Raw genomic sequence first — 7,656 nt, 5'->3', positions numbered from 1 at the left:
GTAATATAACTCCTAGGTATTTACCCACAAGAAATAAAAACACGTTCACACAGAGACTATGTATAAAAGTTTACAGCAGTTTTATACATAATAGTCAAAAACAAAATATTCATCAACTGGTGAATGAATAAATTATATATCCATACAAGGGATGCAACTCATAAATGAAAAGGAAAAACTGATTATTCGACAACTTAAGATAATCTCAAAAGCATTGTGCTTTGTTTAAAAATAGCCAGACACAAAAGATACAGTGAAAGAAGGCAGGCACAAAAATGGTACAATTTACATGACTCTGGAAAAGGAAAAACTATAGGGACAAAGTTGAATCTGCAATTACAGGAGCTAGGGATGGGGGCAGACTCTGAAAGGAGGCTCAGCGTTGGAGGAGGTGCTTAGTGAGGTTAGGAAAATGTTCTATATCTTGATTATGGTAGTGGTGACAATTGTACACATTTTTCAAAACTCAAATTGTACACTTAAAAAAAAGTAAATTTTACTGTATGTGAATTTTGCTTCAATAAGCTTGACTTTTTAAAAAAGTATCAAAAATAATAATCTTAGGAGCAGACCATGGAATTGCTAAAATATAAAATGTCAAACAAATATTTTTAAAATTATAAAGTATATTCACAATCACAATGCTCCTATTAAAATAAAATAGTATTAATAATAACATTTTAAATTCATCCTTTTTCAATTACTTTTTGGATATGCCTATATGCTACGCATAAAATATTAACACGAGTACATACATATAATTTATACATAAATAACTAAATATGTAAAGGTGAAGTATGCTCAAATTTAATTTTATTCTAAGGCATGAACACTCAAATATTTTGGGAATCACTGACCTAGGTTGCTTCCAATTTTTCATTATTGCAATATATAATTCTTGAATTTACATTTCTGTGCTTAGAGCTTTCATTTTTATTTTGACTTTTTTTCCTTTGGAAACAAGAATGACATAATTTACATTAATGAATCAAAGTAAATATATATACATCATGAAATTTATATATTTAATTGTTTTCCAAAGTTGTTAACCAATTTACATTGTCACGAACAATAAATGAAAGTATATGTTTCATTATGCCTTTGTAAGCACTGGATTATTTTAGGTGCTCTTCGTTAAAGTATGGGAGACTCATTTTATTATTATTTTAGGTTTTTTTAAATAGTAAATTATTTGTATCAAATGTGTTTCAGCAGCTGTCAGAGCCTTACAAACATGGTTTCACCTATTGACGTAGTGTATTATATATGTTGATTTCCTTATATTAAGCCATCTTTACATTCCTGAACAGAAAGTACAATTTTGAATACTTGCTGGTAAAGCTGGCCCAGTGGTTTAATTGGTAATGGCTAAACATAGCCTTGACAGCTGACTCCCAAGTACTTATTTCTCCCAGAAACCAGTACTTCAATAGAGCTGTTTTCTTATTCTTAATGCTGCATACTTTCCTTTGTTCTCTCAGATAATTGCTTATATTTCTCTGTGACATGACTATTTTCATAGCATGCCAATTTCTTCACCTCCTTGAAACAGGTTGCCTGTCCTCTATTTTTGTAGACACTGAGTAGGCCCTTACCACATCTATGTCCAATACAGTCTCCTGGAACAGAAACGTCTTTCCTTTCAGGGATTTCAGGGCCCTGTACTTCAGCTGTGAGGTTTTGCAGAGCTCCATAAATACAGTCATCAACAACCTATTGAGTAATGCACTGTAGATTACAGTTTATATCACGGAGTCCAGAGCTGCTATCTAAATAGACTTTATCATCTACCCCAGCCACCTGAGGGAAGCTTTCATCCACACAACAGAACCGAGTGGAATATATATTGCTATATGACTTAATTCTCAGCCATCTGAGAGAGTGAAAGCCAAAAGCAGCACCAGAAGGAAAAAATAAACAAACCAATAAGGAAAATAGTCTTTGGTACTTTATACGGCTACATGGTGTTAAGATCCTCAGGCTAACATTCATTGAATCAGTTCTTTGAAGCCAACAACACAAAGCAGCCAATACTTGGTTACATAATGCTTATACTTTCCCAGGAGGAAAAAAAAAAAAAAAGAAAAAAAACAGTAATTTTCAACCCTGACTATACAACAAAACAATCTGTAGAGCTTTACATATATACTTGGACCCAACATTTAGACATTCTCTTCAATAGGTCTAGAATGAGGGCTGGGCATCGGCATTTTTTTAAAGCTGCAGGTATGATTCTGATTCTGAGCCAACATTTAAAATCAGTAGTTTTGATTCTGGGGATCAAGTTCCTTTCCAGGAAACTTAGCACAAAGAAATCCTAAGATGTAAAAGTACCAGATCTTTATTTTTAATCCATCCTGCTTGTCCATTTCTACTAGCATAAAGCTACACAATTGACAGAATGCATGCTTAGTTTGACAAGGTAGTCTTTCCTTAGAAGAGCTGTCTTAGTTTACTGATGCAAGGTATAATCATATTTGGAAGACCCAGAAATAATAACATAAAATGATGTGAAGATTATGGAAAGTAAAATAATCTCGAATTTTATTAAACACACCTGTTCAATTGTACACTTCTTCCAACCAGAGGGAATTAACTGCTAGGAAACAGTCATATCTAATACACACATAAGTGGGCTGGAACAGGCAAAGGCTGGACCCAGAGAGGCAGCAGCCAACACTGTTGACCTACCATGGCTGGAAAAGCAAGAGGAGAAGGAAGCATTGGCAATGTAACAATCAAGGGAGGAGGGTTATCTATCTATTCATAACCAGGAGAGAGATGGAATCTTTTTCTACAGGCATGGTAATCAGAAGTGACCGTTTCCAAAAAAGTGGTCACAACTTCAGTGTTATGGCTATGGGAAGATGGTAGCATTTAAGGTGAAAAAGACCACTATCTGCTGAAAGAGCTATCTCACCTGGGGAGCGAGTCAGTGTAACTTAAAGAATTAATGTTGGGGTTCAAATAGCATAGAAAATTAAACTCAATAAATGTTGAGATAATCCATCAACCAAAAAAATAACCCATTAGACAGCAGCTACTTTACGTGTAATTTATCACTGGTCTTATTTTCAAGGCAGTCATTTTTCCTTTAAACGATACCTGTGCAGAATTTTACATATCATTTTTCAGCTCTAAACTCATCCTTGTCCTCTACCCTACATTTCAGAGACTGCAAAGTTAGCTGCTTTCTTATTGGTCTCTGCTAATAGGAGACACTAGAGCGTGACTAGAAGGAGGAAGTAGAAAGGCAGGACTAGGCTTTTGTTGTTCCTGTCAGCTGGTTCCAGCCTTCGGCTGCCCCCAGCACTCCCAGACTGGCCTCATCTCATTCTCAGAGGTGTCAGCAAAAGTCAGTGATGCATCTTCCTCAGAGAACTGAGTACCTAAGTTCTAGTACCTCATCTCTTTTTCTGCAGTTATCTTCTCTGTCTTACCTGTGTTCCCCTTTTCTCTTTCAGCTTTCTAAAGCCTGTGTAACTCATTCTCTGTATCAGATCCCCCCCTCTGTTGGAAATGTTTAGAGTATTTTTGTTCAGTACAAAATGCAACAGTTGGTCTGGCTAATGTAGCCAAAAGGGAAAAACAAAATGCAAGTGTTAATTTTCCTTTTTTATACATAATTTGTTCAAGTAATAAGCATTTACTAAGCATATCTGTCTGGAGATGATTTTCTCCGCTTTAAAATTAATGATTTATACAATTTAAATATACAAGTAAAAACCAACAATAAAATTTATTGAAGAATATAAAATATTATATAAGTGGAAAGTGTTATACTTCCTTATTATTATTTACTTCACCACACCTCTTTATTTAAGCTAATTGCTGATATTTTCAACTATTATCTCTGCTTCTGCATCATTATCCAAGGTCCAGCCTAGTTTCTGTCATAGTCTCTCAAGATCACAATGCCCTGAACCACCTTTTCTACACATCTCCCACCCAAGCCCACGGCCTCCTTGGGTCCATTCGCTCTAGAGCAGTGGGCAACTGGCAATTGTCCTTGGTGTCTATGTACTAAGATCAATTGTGGGCCAACCACCAAAGATCTGGGTTGCATTGGAGTAGTCCTTTGTAAATTTTCATATTTAAACTCTAGAAAGTTTAATAGGCTCCTAGTATGAAATGACTGAATTACTTTCTCAGGTTTCAAAGAGTACTCAGTGTGAAATATATCCCAGAGCGCGCACTAAATAATGAACTCTGCTGAGTGCTCAGATTTAATATTAAGAAATGGGAGATAATCGTTTTCTGCATAAAACCCACGCTCTTAACTCAGAAAAGTCTCATTCACACAGCCTGGGTTTTGTTTGTATGTTTGTTTGTTTGTTTGCATATTTGTCCACCCAGATACCTATAGTTCCCTTCAATGCCTTGGAGCTCCTAGGTTCTTGCAATGCTATGTATAGGAGTAATTCTCACTTTGTTCTGCCACTTATCTCAAGATTTATTTTAAATTTTTAAACAATTGGGCACCATCGTACTCAGCCCATAAGAAAACTCAACATTAAAAAAGAAAAAAAAACTCTGCACCTTTTAAAACTAAGAAGTTCTTACTGATGCTGAGAAGGGCTTCTTATTTAAACTTCTGGATGAGCATGATACTTGGGAAATTCTGGAGTACAGTTTCACTTCAGGTGAAAATATATTTTCACCTGAAGTGAAAATATATTTTCAGGTGAAAATATATGTTTTCTGATAATTTATTTGGGCAGTATCAAAAGTCTGCATGGTAGCTATGGGTTTCCAATTATGTTCTTTTATTTTCTTGAGAAAATTAAATATATTCAATCAAAAGTTACTCAAAGTGTGTGTGTGAGTTGGGAGGGGGGTGTGGAATCTAGCTAAACAGATAAAAAAGATAAAGCCTACCCATCTCCTAAAAAGCTAGTAAGAAGGAGATAAATTATGAGAAATATCTTTTGGAAATTAAAGGTAGATTTTAAAGGCTTTATGTCACTTTATAGGTATATTTATATAAAAGAGAGAAAGTTTCCTTTATATACATCCAAAGTTCTTTTTGCTTGTGTCCTAATTCAGGCCCTTTTGCCTCTTTGCTAAATAACTTTTTTCCCTGAACACTTACTCCAATCTATGCTTCCCATAATAACATCCTTATCACTGAAAATCCAAATAAATCATTCCATATTTTATATTTTTATTGGTTCTTCATTAATTCAAAGATTTTAAAAATAAACTGCATTCTATTATTTGATACAAAATATGTTATAGTCTACATATAAAAGTCTACTTATTTCCCATTTCTGTACTATTATCCTCCTACAAGTTGAGAAGAATATAGAAGAAGGTAGCCTAATCAATATTTATAAAGTAATTAAAGTTTGAGAGCCCAGAACAAAAAGGAATACACAAGAAAAATAATTCAAAACCTTCTTGTCCTCTGCCTTTAACTTCAGAGAGAACAATAGATGAATTTAAGAAATGTACGGGCAATAACCTTAACAAGACCTTGTGACTGACAGCATGTATGGGATGAAGAAAGAGGGAACAAGAGGATGCTCAGATTTCTGACTAGAACGACTATTTAGGTCATTGCATCATTCTCTGAAATAGTGTATAGAGGGAAAAGAACACAATGCGGGGAAAGATGAGTTGTCTTGTATGCATTAAGTCTGAAGTACTTGTGTGAAATTGAAATCGAGAGGTCAAGTAGGGAAATGACTATATGTGTCTGTATTTAGGAAAAGTCTGTGCTTGAAAAATAGATTTAGGGGCCTCCAGCTTACAGATTGAAGCCATTTTCTATCCACGAAGAATGTGTGAAATGAGAAAAGAGTCTGAGGAGCAGCACATATAAAGAAGAAAATCCCTGTAAAGAAGGGTGGGTAAGAGAATCAGAGAGGTAAAGTGACAAGGAGGCAGAGAAAGGAGGGTGTTTTTAAGGGAAAAACTATTATAATACTGAGATATTAGGTAATATAAAGACCAAAAGTTTCCATTAGATCCAGCCACAATTCCAGTGCTGTATCAGGGATGAAGCTAAATGGTAGCAGATTGAATGAGTGAAGGTGGGATGAAGCTAAAGGGTAGCAGATTGAATGAGTGAAGGTGGGAAGGCGGGAAGCCTCTACCTTAGGGTTTCTATTTTCTCTGAAATAGGAAGATTGTGAGAACGTCTTGAGTTGTGGCTGGATATCTTGAATTTATAGCAGCCATTAAGAATTACAAGCAAGAGAGTGATGTGATTAGATGCAATTTCAGAAAGGCAAACCTGCCAGAATAGAGCATCAATTAGAAGACACTGAACTAAAAAGCATGGAGACCAATTACACAAGATTCTAACCATGTTCCAAAAACAATAATGGTCATGGAGAGAGAATTTGAGAGTGCACAATCAAACATCAAGACATTCATTGATTCACTTATGTCCACTGCTGCCCCATTCCTCTTTCTCTATTCAGGGGTGAACCCTCCATTTAGTAATTTACTACCTGCTTATTGTTAAACTTAAGGCAATCGCTTGGCCAACTGCTTTCCTATGGCTTCATTGATCATGAAGAAAAAGAGCAATAGCGAGGGAGAATATGGATGGATCAGTGCAAACAATACTGGAAAAAAATTATTATACATTCTTTGGGGCAATTTCACTCATGTGGAAATACCAGAATGTTTCCACATGAGTGAAACCCAGTAAGAAGAACTGTTCCTCTGTATCTAAGGTAAGAGGACATTTCTGAATTGCTTTAACTGGGCAATGTTGTTAAGACCATCCTGCAAAGGAGTATGTGTGCTTCCTGCTGTTGCAGATGCTAATAGACATAAACAAACTATATGAACAATTCATCTCTGGCACCCTCCAAAGAATGGTGCTCTTGAAATAATGGGAAACAAAGAACAGGCAGTGTGTGCCTGGGCATCTCCTCTGAGAAAATGTGTTTATGGAAACATTCATTGTGCAGGAGGTGGGATATCTATCACTCCACCTAAGAAATTGGAGTAAACAGCTTATTAAATTTACATAGCACACTAAGGTGAGAAAGAAACTAAGAAAATCAACAAAGAGAATAAATAAACAAAGAAGCTGCATATCTCCGAAACAAAGAACTTGCATATCTCCTCAGAAATTGGTTTAAAATGTATCAGGAAGAAACCAGGTTAGGTTTAAAGCAAGACCTTAATTGTAAGTTGTTATCAAAACGGATCTGGTCACTTACAGGGTGGTTTTTCATAACACTCATGGAACACTATCATAAAGAAAGCCCTGATTAGAAGAGGGAAATAGTTACATGGAAATATGGACAAATGATGGTGAATATCAAGAACAAATTTAGAAACTCAGTTTTGTTTCATTTTTAAATTATATTTAGCTCAGCTAAAACACATAGTTCTTTTCAAAATATAAAGATCTACTCTGTGCAATCACTGTAAGAAATTCAAAGATGGTACAAAATATAATCCTGTTTCTCAAGAAGCATTTTTTAGAAGTTCATGATTAATTTATCATTAGATTCCTTATCTAAACAGAATTGATCATCTGAGCATCTTCAGGATTCTATCAATAGCTTTTCTTTGATAAGACAAAAAGAAATTCCGTTTGGTTAATACACTTTCTCATTTTACCAAGGAACTCTAAGTCGCTCATCTAAGTGATATTTTTTTAGTTCATGTCCTCCTTCTTTTTCACAGAGT

Source organism: Pteropus vampyrus, unplaced genomic scaffold, assembly GCF_000151845.1.
Source record: "Pteropus vampyrus isolate Shadow unplaced genomic scaffold, Pvam_2.0 Scaffold139, whole genome shotgun sequence".
Taxonomy (NCBI): domain Eukaryota; kingdom Metazoa; phylum Chordata; class Mammalia; order Chiroptera; family Pteropodidae; genus Pteropus; species Pteropus vampyrus.
The sequence above is the reverse complement of the archived record's forward strand: the minus strand, read 5'-3'. Positions refer to the sequence as shown.